The sequence below is a fragment of the Papio anubis genome, chromosome 6 (assembly GCF_008728515.1).
Source record: "Papio anubis isolate 15944 chromosome 6, Panubis1.0, whole genome shotgun sequence".
In the NCBI taxonomy this organism is placed as follows: domain Eukaryota; kingdom Metazoa; phylum Chordata; class Mammalia; order Primates; family Cercopithecidae; genus Papio; species Papio anubis.
This window is the reverse complement of record NC_044981.1, coordinates 136,473,128-136,489,481: the sequence shown is the minus strand read 5'-3', so window position 1 is coordinate 136,489,481 and position 16,354 is coordinate 136,473,128. Positions and strand designations below refer to the sequence as shown.

General features: G+C 35.6%; 1 long non-coding RNA gene and 1 pseudogene across 4 annotated transcripts in view; both read right to left on the bottom strand.

Annotated features, from left to right (window-relative positions):
- The window catches only part of LOC116275368, a 126,440-nt gene extending 111,102 nt beyond the window's left edge, over positions 1 to 15,338 (bottom strand). For all 3 annotated transcript variants that reach the window (XR_004184414.1, XR_004184413.1, XR_004184412.1), the window contains exon 1: positions 15,143 to 15,338. This is a non-coding gene — a long non-coding RNA (uncharacterized LOC116275368). The remainder of the gene's footprint in view (positions 1 to 15,142) is intronic.
- On the bottom strand, positions 9,536 to 10,362 carry LOC101020316 (annotated as a pseudogene). Its single transcript, XR_646501.3, has one exon. The product of XR_646501.3 is annotated as a 60S ribosomal protein L7 pseudogene (transcript).
- Positions 15,339 to 16,354: the final 1,016 nt, after the last annotated feature.

Below are 16,354 nucleotides of genomic sequence, written 5' to 3'. Positions count from 1 at the left end.
TGTTTAGCCACCAAATAATGTTTTTGTATTTAATTCATGTGGTGGTGTATACCAGTTCTTTTCCATTTTAATGCCGATGGACGTTTGGGTTGCTTCCATTTTGGGGTTCTTAAAAATAGAACTGTTATGAACATTCTTAAACAAGTTATTTTGAAAGATACATATATTCCTTTCTTTTGGTAATATATTTAGGAAGGCAAATGCTTGGATACATCTACGTTTATATTAGAGTGAGTAACAGTTTTTCAAAGTAGTTGTATTATTTTGCACCCCCCACAGAAATGTATGAGAATACCAATTACTCCACATCTGCAACAGCAGTCTTCTCAGTTTTAATCATTCTGTTATCTCATCATGGTTTCAATTTACATTTTCCTGATAGATAATGTTGTTGAGCACCTTTTCTTATTATTGGTTATTCATGTATCTTCTTTTGTGAGTTCTCTATTCAAGTTATCTGCCCATTTTTAAATTTATATTGTCTTTGAAAAATTTTACTTGTAGGATTTATTATTTTACACTTGGGATATCAGTCCTTTATCAGATATACATCTGTGTTTCTTGCTGTTGTTGTTAACTCAGTGAAGTGACATCAAATTTTTGGTATTTATCCTGTGTGTTGTTCTCTTAGCTACCTGAATCTGTATCTTGGTGTCTACAATTACATTTGAAACTTTCTCAGACATTATCTCTTCAAATATTCTTCATGTTTTATTTTGTTTCTTCTGGAGTTTTGGTTATATATTTATTAAACTATTATTGTAATGCAAATCTTGGATGTTTTGTTGTTATTTGATGTGCTTTTTTCCTCTTTAGGTTTTCACTTTAAGTAATTTCTGTTGAGCTATGCATGAGTTTACTGATTGATTCCTCACTGATGTCACATCTACTGATGATCCCACTGAAGGTACTCTTAATCTCTCTTATTACGTTTCTCATTTCTAGCATTTTCAATTGATTATTTCTAATAGGTTTTAATTCTCTAAATCAGAAATTCTTGATGTGAATATCTGATATTGTCCAACTTTTTCTCTAAAATCTTTAGCATATTATTTTAGCATATTATTTTCAGTTATTTTAAATTCTCTGTCTTGTAGTTTGAAACATCTGGGTTACATCCAAGTCTGGTTTTGTTGATTGCTTTGTCTCTTTACATCCTGTCGTTTTTCTCTTACTTTTTTTTTGTCCCCAAATTTTTGTCTGATAGTCAGAATCTTGTGTAAGAATAACTTAAGTAAAGTTATCTATGCTTGTTCAGTTCCCACCTATGAGTGAGAACATGCGGTGTTTGGTTTTCTGTTCTTGTGATAGTTTGCTAAGAATGATGGTTTCCAGCTGCATCCATGTCCCTACAAAGGACACAAACTCATCCTTTTTTATGGCTGCATAGTATTCCATGGTGTATATGTGCCACATTTTCTTAATCCAGTCTGTCACTGATGGACATTTGGGTTGATTCCAAGTCTTTGCTATTGTGAATAGTGCCGCAATAAACATACATTTGCATGTGTCTTTATAGCAGCATGATTTATAATCCTTTGGGTATATCCCCAGTAATGGGATGGCTGGGTCATATGGTACATCTAGTTCTAGATCCTTGAGGAATCGCCATGCTGTTTTCCATAATGGTTGAACTAGTTTACAGTCCCACCAACAGTGTAAAAGTGTTCCTATTTCTCCACATCCTCTCCAGCACCTGTTGTTTCCTGACTTTTTAATGATCGCCATTCTAACTGGTGTGAGATGGTATCTCATAGTGGTTTTGATTTGCATTTCTCTGATGGCCAGTGTTGATGAGCATTTTTTCATGTGTCTGTTGGCTGTATGAATGTCCTCTTTTGAGAAACGTCTGTTCATATCCTTTGCCCACTTTTTAATGGGGTTGTTTGTTTTTTTCTTGTAAATTTGTTGGAGTTCTTTGTAGGTTCTGGATATTAGCCCTTTGTCAGATGAGTAGATTGCAAAAATTTTCTCCCATTCTGTAGGTTGCCTGTTCACTCTGATGGTAGTTTCTTTTGCTGTGCAGAAGCTCTTTAGTTTAATTAGATCCCATTTGTCAATTTTGGCTTTTGTTGCTGTTGCTTTTGGTGTTTTAGACATGAAGTCTTTGCCCATGCCTATGTCCTGAATGGTACTACCTAGGTTTTCCTGTAGGGTTTTTATGGTATTAGGTCTAACATTTAAGTCTCTAATCCATCTTGAATTAATTTTCGTATAAGGAGTAAGGAAAGGATCCAGTTTCAGCTTTCTACTTATGGCTAGCCAATTTTCCCAGCACCATTTATTAAATAGGGAATCCTTTCCCCATTTCTTGTTTCTCTCAGGTTTGTCAAAGATCAGATGGCTGTAGAAGTGTGGTATTATTTCTGAGGACTCTGTTCTGTTCCATTGGTCTATATCTCTGTTTTGGTACCAGTACCATGCTGTTTTGGTTACTGTAGCCTTGTAGTATAGTTTGAAGTCAGGTAGCGTGATGCCTCCAGCTTTGTTCTTTTGACTTAGGATTGTCTTGGAGATGCGGGCTCTTTTTTGGTTCCATATGAACTTTAAAGCAGTTTTTTCCAATTCTGTGAAGAAACTCATTGGTAGCTTGATGGGGATGGGATTGAATCTATACATAACCTTGGGCAGTATGGCCATGAGATCACTTGGACTCGGGAAGGGGGACATCACACACCGGCGCCTATCATGGGGAGGGGGAAGGGGGGAGGGATTGCATTGGGAGTTATACCTGATGTAAATGACGAGTTGATGGGTGCTGACGAGTTGATGGGTGCAGCACAGCAACATGGCACAAGTATACATATGTAACAAACCTGCACGTTATGCACATGTACCCTAGAACTTAAAGTATAATAATAATTTTTTTAAAAAAAGATTAAATGCTACATGTCTGAAGAACTAAAACTTAATTAAAATATTCTCAAAGAAAAAAAAAAAAGTTATCTATGCTTGAAAATTGGGGGAGGAAAAGGGTGTTGAATCAATTTAGCCAGCAATTGAGCTTGGTTTAGGTTTTGTTATTGCTGCAGTCCAGATTCCTCTAGCATTATTTTTAGAGTGCAGGCTGGTTTGCCAGAAGGTTTTTCAATATCTGTGCCACCTCAACTTTAGGTTTTTCCTTTGTACTTGGGCTTCAAAGAGGGTGTCTCTCTTGCCTCCTCATGCTTCTACTTGCTACTTTATGCTTGCTAGCCTGGTGAAGTGGGTGTGGTTGGTGGATGGGATTGTCCTGTTTTTCTGTTTTAGCCAGTCTTAGGTAGGGGGCTATGATACTGAGTCTTAGGAGTGTATCCTAAGTGATTCTTCCCCTCCCCTCATCTTCGGGGATTTCTAATGATATTTCCTACAGGAGCAGAGGAATTGTTTTTTCCCTTGCCTTGCTCTGTTGGATTTTTTAAACTTGTGCCTTGAGGGTGACAGAGTTTGTTGCCCTTCTGTCAGTGGCTTAAGGCTTTTGTTCCATATGTGAGATAACGGAGATGGATTTGGGGTTGGGCATTTGGGTTTTTCCTGTAGCAGATGCTGAATCCGTCGCCAAGCCCTGTACCACAAAGGAAGTCTTCTCTTTCTCCCTCACTATGTCCTGTTTTTCTGGTGAAAACCTAATAAGTTCTGTGGAGAAGAGCCTGAGAGTTAGAGTGGATTCCTCTTATGTCTGGGTCTCCCAGGTGTTCTATACTATCAGCTTGGTCCCCACTTTACTCTTAGCAATTCATTAAAAAATTTATCGTAATTATTGTTAGCATTTCGTATGCATCCCATGTTAACCCTCAGTAAGCAAGTGCCCTCGTCGCAGCCTCTCATTGGCAGCACCTATTTTCTTTTCAGGTTAGTTGATTGCCCTGGAACCTGGACTCCATGATAGGTTTAAGTTAGTTTAAGATTTTACAGATATCTCAGTTTTTAAATGTTGTTTTGATATTGTAAGTTTTGTACTTCCTATGCAGAAGCCAAAATCTGACACCTATTTTTAACAGGAAAATTGAGCAATTATTTCAACAAATATTCCCATCTAGATTACCCTCTCTTCCCTTTATTTTCTTTGCTCTTTCTTTTCATTTCCCCTTTTATTTCCTCTTTTTCTCTCCCCTTCCTCCATTCTTCTCCATTCTCTCTCCTCCCTTCCTTCCTCTCCCCTTTCTTCTTCTTCCTTCCTTTCTTCCTTCTTTCACAGATTTATTGAGATATAATTCACATACCATAAAATTTTCACATTATTGTACAATAATCACTACCATCAATTTTAGAATATCTTAATCACAGCAAAATAAACCCCTTACCCATTAGCAGTCACTCTCTATTTTCTTCCACCCAGCCGCCCACCCACTTATCTACAGACATAGGCAACCACCAATCTAGTTTCTTTTTCTATGGATTTGCCTGTCCTAGACATTTTATACAAATTGGATCATTTGATGTATAGTCCTTTGTGACTGCTTTATTTAGCATAATGTTGGCAAGGTTCGTGCATAACGTAGGGTATATCAACACTTCATTCTTTTTAATACTGAATAATATTCTATTGTATGGATATACCACATTTTATTTATCATTTGTCAGTTGATGAACGTTTATTTCCTCTTTTTGACTATTATTAATAATGCTGCTATGAATATTCATGTACAAAACAGGCTCACTTTATTTTATTGTGCTTCATTTTATCATGTATCACAGATATTGCATTGTTTTAAATTAAAGGTTTGTGGCAACCCTGTGTGGAGCAAGTCTATCAATGCCATTTTTTCAAGAGCGTGTGCTTATTTCATGTCTCTGTGTCACATTTTGATAATTCTTGCAGTATTTCATGCACAATATTATTATGTCTTTTATGATGATCTGTAATCAGAAATCTTTGTTGTTATCATAATTGTTTTGGGACACCACAAATTATGTCCATACAAGATGGCAAATTTAATAAATACGTTCTGACTGCTACATCAATCAACTTAGTGTTTCCCCATTTCTTTCTCTCTCCTTGGGCCTCCTTATTCTCTGAGACATAACAATATTGAAATTAGGCCAATTAATACCTTTACAATGGGCTGTAAGTATTTAAGGAAAAGAGAAGTTGCATATCTCTTACTTTAAATCAAAAGCTAAAAATGATTAAGCTTAGTGAGGAAGGCATGTTGAAAGCTGAGATAAACTGAAAGCTAGGCCTCTTGCACTAAATAGCCAAATTATGAATGCAAAGGAAAAGTTCTTGAAGGAAATTAAAAAGTTCAAGGAAGCAAAACAGCCATATTGCTGACATACAGAAAATTTTAGTGGTCTGAATAGATAAAAGCAGCCACAACATTCTCTTAAGCTAAAGCCCAATCCAGAGCAAGGCTATAACTCTCTTCAATTCAGTGAAGTCAGAGAGGTAAAGAAGCTGTAGAGGAAAAGTTTGAAGACTAGCATAGGTTGATTCGTGAGGTTTAAGGAAATAAGACATCTCTGTAACATCAAAGAACAAGATAAAACAGTAAGTGTTGATATAGAAGCTGAAGTACAAGATGAAACTGTAAGTGCTGATAGAGAAGCTGAAGCAAATTATCCTGAAATATAGCCAAGATAAGTGATGAAGGTTGTTACACTAAACAAAACATTTTCAATGTAGATGAAATAGATTCACATTGGAAGAAGATGCCATGTAGGACTTTCATAGCTAGAGAGGAGAAGATAATGCCTGACTTCAAGGACGGACTGACTCTTCTGTTAGAGGCTAATACAGCTGGTGACTTTAAATGGAATCCAAGGCTCATTTACAGTTCCAAAAGTCCTACGGCCCTTAAGAGCTATGCTACATCTACTCTGGCTGTGCTGTTATAAATGGAACAACAAAGCCTGGATGATGACACATCTGTTGACAGTACGGTTTACTGAGTATTTTAAGCCCAGTGTTGAGACCTACTGCACAGAAAAGATTCCTTTCAAAATCTTATTGCTCCCTGACAATTTACCTGGTCATCCAAGAGCTCTGATAGAGATATAAAAGATTAATGTTGTTTACATACCTGCTAACACAATATCCATTCTGCAGCCCATGGATCAAGGAGTAATTTTGGCTTTCATATGTTATTATTTAAGACAAACATTGAATAAGGCTAGCGTTGACATAGTAATTCTTCTAATGGATCTGAGTAAATCTTTGAAAATCTTCTGGGAAGAATTTTCCATTCATCTGTTAATGGACACTTAGATTGATTCCATACCTGGCTGCTGTGAACAGTGCTGCAGTGAACACAGGAGTGCAGATAACTCTTCAACATACTGATTTTCTTTCTTTCTTTTGGATATATAAACAGTAGTGAGAGTGCTCAAACATATGATAGTTCTATTTGTAGTTTTTTGAGGAACCTCCATACTTTTTTCCTAATGGATGTAATAACTTAACATTTCCACCAACAGTGTATAAGAATCCCAGAAGAAGACTGTATGCTCACCAAAAGCTTTTTTTGTCTTTTTGATAATAGCCATTCTAACTGCAGTGAGGTGATATTGTGTTTGTGATTTGCATTTCCTTGCTTAGTGATGTAAAGCATTTTTTGTATACCTATTGGCCATTTGTATGTTTTCTTTGAGAGCTGTATAGTCAGCTCATTGGTGCATTTTTAAAAGCATTTGGGTTTTTTTTTTGTTGTTATTGTTACTGAGTTGTATTTCTTGTTTGAATTTTAATCTTTTCTTGGATAAATACGTTGCCAATATTTCCTCCTATTCTGCAGGTTGTCTTTTCACTCTGTTGCCTGTTTCCTTTGCTGTGCAGAAACTTCTTAGTTTGATATAGTCTCATTTATCTATATTTGTTTTTGTTGTCTGTGCTTATGGTGTCGAATAAGACTGGTGTCCTGTTGTCTTCAAGTAGATTTATAGTTTTAAGTCTTACATTTAAGACTGTATTCAATTTTGGTTGAGTTTTGTATATTGTGAAAGATTGAAGTCTAGTTTTTTCTTCTACCTATAAATATCCAGTTTTCCCAGCACCATTTTTTAAAAAGACTATCCCTTTCTCAATATATTAATATGTTCTTGTCACCTTTCTCAAAATTAAGTTGGTTGTAGATACATGGATTTATTTCTGGGTTCTGTATTCTGTTTTATTGGCCTATGTTTCTGTTTCCATGCCAGTACCTTGCTGTTTTGGTTGCTATAGTTTTGTGGTATATTTTGAAGACAGTAGTGTGATGCCTCCAGCTTTGTTCTTTACCTCAGAATTGCTTTGGCTGTTTGAGGCCTTTTTTACTTCCACACAAATTTATGGATTTTTTTTTTTGTTTTCATGACAAGTGACATTGATATTTTGATAGAGATTGCATTAAATCTGTTTATTGCTTTTGGTAGTATAATCATTAGAAAAAAAATTTGTAATATGTGAACATTGGCTGTCTTTTCATTTTTTGTGTGTCTGCTTCAGTTTCTTTAATTGGTGTTTTACAGTTTTCATTATAGAGAATTTTCATCTCCTTAATTGTCTGTTACTAAGTTATTTTTTAGCTGTTTTAAATGGGATGGTTTCTTGATTTCTTTTTCTCCTAGTTCATTATTTGTGTATAGAAATGCTACTGATTTTTGTACATTGATTTTTATATCTTGGAACTTTGTTGATTTTGCTTATCAATTCTAAGATATTTTTGTGGGAGGTCTTTAGGCTTTTCCATATATAAGATTATACCATTTGCAGTCAGGGACAACTTGACTTCCTATTTCTCTGGTTAGGACTTTCAGTATTATGTTGAATAAGAGTAGTGAAAGTGAGCATCCTTGTCTGGTTCTAGTTCCTAGAGGAAAAGCTTTCAACATTTTCTTATTCAGCGTAACGTTAGCTGTGGGTTTGTCATACATGTCCTTAATTGCATTGAAGTACATTCTTTCTATATATAACTTGTTGAATGTTTTTATTATGATGAGATGTTTAATTTTCTCAAATGTTTTTTGTGTCTATTGAGAGGATTATATTGCTTTTTTTCTTTGTTCTGTTGATGTGATATATCACATTTATTGTTTGTAAATGTTAAACCATCCCTGCTCCCTGAGATAAGTCCCACTTGATTATGGTGTATAAACTTATTGATATGTTGTTGAATTTCATACTATTATTTTATTGAGTTTTTTTGATCTATGTTCATCAAGGATATTGAACTGTATTTTTTTCTTTCATGCGTGTATGTGCTTTCTTTTTCTTTCTTTCTTTCTTTTTTTTTTTCTAATTCGGTTTTGGTATCAGAGTAATGCTTGTGTCATAGAAAGAGACTGAAAAAATTTCCTTCACCTCAATTTTCAAAAATAGTTTGAAAAGAATGGGTGTTGGTTCTCTTTTAAAAATTTGATAGGCCAGGTGCAGTGGCTTATGCCTGTAATCCCATCACTTTGGGAGGCTGAGGCGGGCAGATCATAAGATCAGGAGTTCGAGACCTGCCTGGCCAATATGGTGAAACCCCATCTTTACTAAAAATGCAAAAATTAGACAGGCGTGGTGGTGGGTTCCTGTAATTCCAGCTACTTGGGAGGCTGAGGCAGGAAAATTGCTTGAACCCAGGAGGTGGAGGTTGCAGTGAGCCAAGATTGCACCCCTACACTACACTCCAGCCTTGGTGACATAGCAAGTCTCTATCTTGAAAAAAAAAAAAGAAAAAGTTTGATAGAATTCAGCAATGAAACCATTCAGTCCTGGGCTTTCCTTTGCTAGGAGTCTTTTTTTTAACTTTAAGTTCCAGGGTACATGTGCAGGATGTACAGGGTTATTACATAGGTAAATGTTTGCCATTGTGGTTTGCTGTACAGATCAACTCCCATCACCTAGGTATTAAACCCAGCATCCATTAGCTGTTCTTTCTGATGCTATACTCACCACCTCCCCAACAGGTCCCAGTGTGTCTTGTTCCCCACTATGTATTCATGTTTTCTCGTTGGTCATCTCTCACTTATAAGTGATAACAAAGTGGTGTATAGTTTTCTGTTTCTTCATAAGTTTGCTGAGGATAATGGCTTCCAGCTCCATCCATGCCCCTGCAAAGGACATGATCTAGTTCCTTTTTATGGCTGCATAGTATTCTATGGTGTATATGTACCACATTTTCTTCATCCAGTCTATTTTTGATGGGCATTTGGATTGATTTCATGTCTTTGCTATTATGAATAGTGCTGCAATGAACATATGTGTGCATGTATCTTTATAATAGAATTATTTATTTTCCCTTGGGTATATACTCAGTAATGGTATGGCTGGGTCAAATGGTATTTCTACTTCTAGATCTTTGAGGAATTACCACACTGTCTTCCAAAATGGTTTAATTAATTTACATACTCCCACCAATAGTGTAAAAGCATTCCTTTTTCTCCGCAACCTTGCCAGCATCTGTTGTTTCTTGACTTTTTAATAATTGCCATTCTGACTGCCGTGAGATGGTATCTCTTTGTGGTTTTGATTTGCATTTCCTTAATGATCAGTGATGAGCTTTTTTCATGTTTTTGGTTGCATGAATGTCTTTTGAGAAGTGTCTGTTCATGTCCTTTGCCCACTTTTTAATGAGGTTTTTTTTTTTTTAAATCATTTTGAGAGCAGGTACTGTTTATTAAACTGACGAGACTCGAAAAATAATCATGGTAGACACCTTAGTTCATTCTTCTAATAAGCCTGTTGATCTGGTCCTCCCTGTTGCCAGCATCTCCACCTTCTACAAAATGGGTGGTCTTTTTCTTCATTCCACCTCGTGGAGAGGATAATTTGAAAGGCCACAGGAAGTTATTTGCCTCTTTGAAGCGTTTTCCAACAGTATAGATCTCATGAATCAGATCCTCCATGCAGATGATGCCATATTTACCAAGAGATTGAGCAATCAAAGTGTTATCTGTCAAAGCAATTCGCTTCTTATTGATTTTGCCATAACCACGCTTGTAGATTAGCTCATTTACTGACTTCAGATTGGGGTACCCCCATGCAATATATGGCTCTACAATCCTCAGCATGTTAATTGAAGCCTTGTTGAGCTTCACAAAGGTTCCATTGAAGATTTGACCAAGGCGCAGAAGCTGCAATACCTTTCGGACCTTTGGGCTCACGCCATTGATACCTCTGATGCTGATGACAAACGCCAATTTGGGTTCAGCAGGTACGTAGAAGTTGCCAGCTTTTCTTGCCATCCTCGCCATTCGAATTTCAGTTCTGTGCATCTGCCTATATTCCTTGTGATAGTGCTTCGCTTTCTCATAGATAAGCTTCCTCCTTGCCTTTCGAAGCATCTTTTGGGCAAACTTCTTTCTCAGGCGCTTGATCTTCAGCTCTGCGAAATTCCTTCGCTTTTTCTTAAGGGTTTCTGGCACAGCAGGAACCTTCTTCTTCTCCTCTTCCGCACCATCCATGGTTCCAGCCGGAAAAAGAGGAGGTTGTTTGTTTTATTCTTGTAAATTTGTTTAAGTTACTTGTAGACTCTTGATATTAGACCTTTGTCAGATGAGTAGATTGTAAAATTTTTTTCCCATTCTGTAGGTTGTCTGTTCACTCTGAGAGGTTTTTTGCTATGCTGAAGCTCTTTAGTTTAATTAGATTCCCTTTGTCAGTTTTTATTTTTGTTGCAATTGCTTTTGGTGTTTTCATCATGAAATCTTTGCCTGTGCTTATGTCCTAAGTGGTATTTGCCGAGATTTTCTTCAGAGTTTTTATAGTTTTGGGTTTTACAAGCAATGGGGAAAAGATTCTCTATTTAATAAATGGTGCTGGGAGAACTGGGTAGTCATATGCAGAAAGTTGAAATTAATAAATGGTGCTGGGAAAACTGGCTAGTCATATGCAGAAAATTGAAATTAGACCCCTGTGTTAGTCTGTTCTCAGCTGCTAATAAAGACATACTCAAGACTGGGTAATTTATAAAGAAAAAGAGATTTAATGGACTCTCAGTTTCATATGGCTGGGGAGGTCTCACAATCAAGGTGGAAGATGTAGGAGGAGCAAAGGCATGTCTTACATGGTGGCAGACAAGAGAATGTGTGTAGAGGAACTCCCCTTTATTAAATCACCAGATCTCATGAGACTTATTCACTATCACGAGAACAGCATGGGGACCTGCTCCCATGATTCAGTTACTTCCCACTGGACGCCTCCCATGACACTTGGGAATTATGGGAGCTACTCTTCAAGATGAGATTTGGGTGGGGACCTGGCCAAACCATATCAACCCCTTTCTTACACTTTATACAAAAATTAACTCAAGATGGACTACAGAGTGAAATGGGAGACTTTTTATTACAGGTTCAATCTCAATATTCTTATTGATCTGTCCAGGTTTTGTATTTCTTCCTGGTTCAATCTTGTTAGGTTGTATATGTCCAGGGATTTTTTTATTTTCCTATAGATTTTCCATTTTGTTGTATGGTTATTCATAGTCATCTCTAATGATCCTTTGTATTTCTGTGGTATCAATTATATTTTTTTGTTTCTAATTTATTTGTGTGAGTCTTCTCTCTTTTTTTCTTAGTCTAAGTAAAGATTGTCAATGTTGTTTATGTTTTCAAAAAGTCAACTTTTTTCATTTTCTTGATTTTTTTTTTAGTTTTATTTTATTTATGCTCTTATTTTTAATATTTATTTTTCTCCACTAATTTGGGCTTTCGCTTGTTTTTGCTTTCTCTGATTCCTTGAGATACATCATTCAGCTGTTTACTTGAAATCTTTTTACTTTTTTCGTGTAGGTACTGATTGCTATAAACTTCAACTTATTACTGTATAATAATATAGTTATATATATAATAATATAGTTTTGCTATATCCCATAGGTTTAGTTGTTTTAAGAACGTTTTAAATTTCCTAATTAATTTCTTCATGGACTCATTGGTTGTTCAGGAGCATATTGGTTAATTTCCATATATTTGTACCTTTCAAAAGTTTCTAATTATTGATTTCAGTTTTAGTTCATTGATACAAGAAAAGATACTTGATAATTTCAATTTTAAAAAGGATTTGTTGAGACTTGTTTTATGACCTAACGTGGTTTATTCTGGAGAATGTTCCATGTGTTCATGAGAAGAATGTGAATTCTGCAGCTGTTGGATGAAATGCTTTGTAAATGTCTATTAGGTCTAATGTTAAGTTTAAATCCAATGTTTCTTTGTGGATTTTGTTTCTAGATTATCTATCCAATGCTGTGAGTGGCATGTTGAAGTACCAATCTATAAATGGAGTGTGTCTCTTCCTTTATATCTAATAATGTTTGCTTTATATATCCATGTGTTCTGGTGCTTCATGCATATATATTCACAATTGGTATATTGTATTTATTTATTTCTGAATTTCTTAAGTATTATATAATGACCTTTTAGTCTTTTTTTTTTTAGTCTTTTACTTAAAGCTTGTTTTATCCAATGTAAGTATAGTAGCTACTCTTGATTGCTTTTTGTTTTCATTTGAGTGAAATATTTTTTACTATCGTTTCACTTTCAATCTGTACGCATCTTTACCAGTGAAGTGAGTTTCTCATAGGTAGCATATAGTTGGGTCATTTAAAAAAATCCATTCAGCTAGACTGTATCTTTTAAGTGGGGGATTTAATCCATTTATAAATTATTATTTTTTGGTGAGCAATTACTCTCATCATCTGTTAATTGTATTCTGGTGGTTTTGTATATTCTTTGGTTCTTTCTTCCTCTCTTATTGTTTTATCATTGTGATATGGTGGTTTTTTATGGTGATCAGATTTTATTCTTTTGTCCTTTTCTTTTGTGTATTTGTTCTACCAGAGCTTTGTGTATTTCTCCATGTTTTCATGATAGTAATTATCATATTTTTATTTCTAGATTCAGGGCTACCTTGAACGCCTCTTGTAAAGCCAGTCTAGTGGTGATGAATTTCTTCATTTATTGCTTGTCTGAGACAGATTTTATTTTTTCCTCATTTTTGAAGGATGGCTTTTCTAAGTATTGTAATTTAGTTGGCTTCTTTTTTTCTTTCAGCACTTTAAGTGTATCATCATATTTTATCCTGCCTTATAAGGTGTTTGCAAAGAAATCTGTCAGTCAAGTAAGAATTTCCTTATACATGAATTGATGCTTTTCTTCTCTTGCAGTTTTTAGAATTCTCCCTTTGTGCTGATTTTTGACAATTTGACTATTTTGTGCCTTTAAGAATCTCTTTTTGGGTTGAATCTATTTTGGAATTTTTGAGTTTCCTGGTTATGGATGTCCAAATTTCTCTTCAAATTTGGGAATTTTTAAAGATGAGATTTGGGAGGGGCCAGGGGAAGAATGATATGGTTTAGCTCTGTCCCCAACCAACTCTCATCTTAAATTCCCACATGTTGTGGGATGGACCCAGTGGGAGGTAATCAAATAATGAGTGTGGGTCTTTCCCGTGCTGTTCTTATGATAGTGAATAAGTCTTATGAGATCTGATGGCTTTATAAGGCAGAGTTTCACTGCACAAGCTCTCTCTTTGCCTGCTGCTATCCATGTAAGATTGTGAGGCCTCCCCAGACACTTAGAACAGTAAGTCCATTAAACCTCTTTCTTTTGTATATTGCCCAGTCTTGGGTATGTCTTTATCAGCAGTGTGAAAATGGACTAATACATTTGGCAATATGAAAAGATATCAGATCCGTTTTGCTTAGAAGTCATCAATCATACCTAAAACATTTTCAAATCCTATATGTCTGTTAAAGACATGTATCCAGAATATATAAATAACTTTTAAAATTCAATAATATAGGTAACTCAAATAATAAATGGGCAAAGGACATTTCTCTAAAGAAAATATAAAAATGGCTAGAAGCACATGAAAAATGTTCAACATTGTTAGCTCTCAGGGAAATATAAATAAAACTTTGGGATACCACTTCATACCCAATAGGACAGCTGTAGTCAAAAAGACAGATAATAGCAAGTGTTGGAAAGGACGTGGGTAAAATGAAGTTATTATACACTGCCAGTGAGAGTGTAAAATGGTGCATCTACTTTGTGCAGTAGTCTGGCATTCTCTGAAAATGTTAAATATAGATTGGCCATGTGACCAGACAGTTCACTCTTAGGATAAAATCAAGATACGTAATAATATATGCTCACACAAATACTTTTACATAAATGCTCATAGCTGTGCTATTCATAATAAAAAGTGGAAACTTAATACTCCATTAATCAGCTGATGAATGAATAAATAAAACATGGTATATCCATACCACTGGGAATATTTTCAGGAAAATATTTTTTATATTTTGCTGCAAAAAGCAAAACTACAAAGACAATAATAAGATCAGTGGTTATCAGGATTTGGGGAGAGGAAGGGGTAAATGTAACACAAGATATTTTTTGGGAAGTAAAATTCTTCTTTATGATACTTATGGTGGATACATGTCATTGTACATTTGTCAAAACCCACAGGATGTACAACACTAAGTGTGAATCTTAATGTAAACTTTTTAAAAATCCAATAAACTCCAGATAAAGTTAGGGCAACTCCATCATCATTCTTGCTGTTTATAGCTCTAAAAATAATCATATCAAATCTGGGGTTAATATTATACGTGGAGGTCAAGATAATCAAATTAGTAACCAACAGCATGTGCCTTGGCAAAGAATTACAAATATCAAGGTACATCATGTCCTTATGAGGGTGCTAACTCAGGATGAGAATGAACATATTTTTAGTACAGGAGAATCTAAGTTACAACTGCCCTCCGACACTGAGATTAGAATGATCAATGTACTTTTATCTTTATCAAACATTTCTTTTTTTCACAATCAGAAAGCATAAAGGTTGTCTAGGGACATAACTCTTTGACAGACAATATGCAAAATTTACACATGATAAACAATTATTCACTCAATTCAACTTATTGAGTGCCTATTATATATTGCTCTAAGAATGTAAACAGTGAGTATAAAAAAACAAGGCTCTTGTCCTATGGCGTTTACATTCTAGTATGGGGAGACAGATGATAAATAACAAATAAATAAAACAAGAAAAATGTCAGGTAGAGTATTAGTATTCTACCACTGCTATAATTTACACAAATGACTTAAAACAACACAAATTTATTACTTTACAGTTCCGGAGACTAGAAGTCCGAAATTGGTTTCACTGGACTGAAATCAAGGTATTAGCTGGGCTGTGCTTCCTCTGGATTTAGGAGAGAATCCATTTCCATGCCTTTTCTACCTTCTAGACACCTACTGTATTCTTTGGCTTGCGGTCTCTTTCTTCCAACTTATGCTGTCATTGTCATATGTTTTCTCCGTGCCACTGCTTATCCTGCTTTTCTGTTATAAGAATCTCAATGATTATATTGAGTCAATCTGGAAAATCCAAGATTATTTCTTCATTTCCAGATCCTTAACCCAGTCACATACGAAGTCTCTTTTGGCATGTAAGGTAACATATTCACAGGTCTAGGAATGAAGATGTGAACATCTTTGGAGAACCAGGATTCTGCCTAGCACAAGTGGTTATAAATGAAGTGCAGAAAATGAACACTGTTGATGTCATAAAGAACAGCTGACTTGCTATTTTAGGTGGTCATGAAAAGTCTCTTTGAACAGGAATATTTAACCTGAGATCCACAGGATATAAAGGAGCCAAACCTGGGATAGTCAGGTAGTATAGCACTCCAGGCAGAAGAAAGGGAAACAAATTTGCTTTGTCAGGAAAATAAAGAGGCCAACGTGGCTGGATGTGAGATGGCCTAAGAGCTAAGTGGTACAAGTAGGAATGGGAGAGATAGGTTGGAGTCAGATTATGTAGGATTTACTGAACTAGGGTAAGCAAGCAGATAAATATCTTTGCATCAAGTATCTTCTTTAAACACATTTCAAAAAAAACTGGTAGTTGCTGAAAAATAAACTACAAAATTAGGGTTAAAATTATATGTTAAGTAACCTGATGCAGCATAGCTACTGGAAATTGAAGTTGGTGTTGGTATAGATTGAGACAGGTAAGCTTACTTTGTCTTGACAAAGAAGTGGCATGGCTCCCCATTTTTATTTACTGGGAGAGTCTGTAGAATCTAGACTAAATTATCTGAAAATATTTTCTGGTTGGTCAGTTAGGAAAGAAGAAATTGACTTTAGAAATAAACACCTGGTAATCTATGTCCTCAATAGGAAGCAGCTTTGAAGAAAAGTTCCTTTTTGAGGTGAAATGGGGAGTATGGTAATTTCTACTGAAGGAAAGGACTTCCAGTCAAATGGGTCCTACAAAGGGAAAGATGCTTAAGTGAATATTGCATTAAAATAAGGATATGTTGGGGCACACCCAAGATGGCCGAATAGGAACAGCTCCAGCCTCCAGGTTCCAGCGTGAGTGACACAGAAGATGGGTGATTTCTGCATTTTCAACTGAAGTACCGGGTACATCTCACTGGGGCGTGTTGGACAGTTGGTGCTGGTC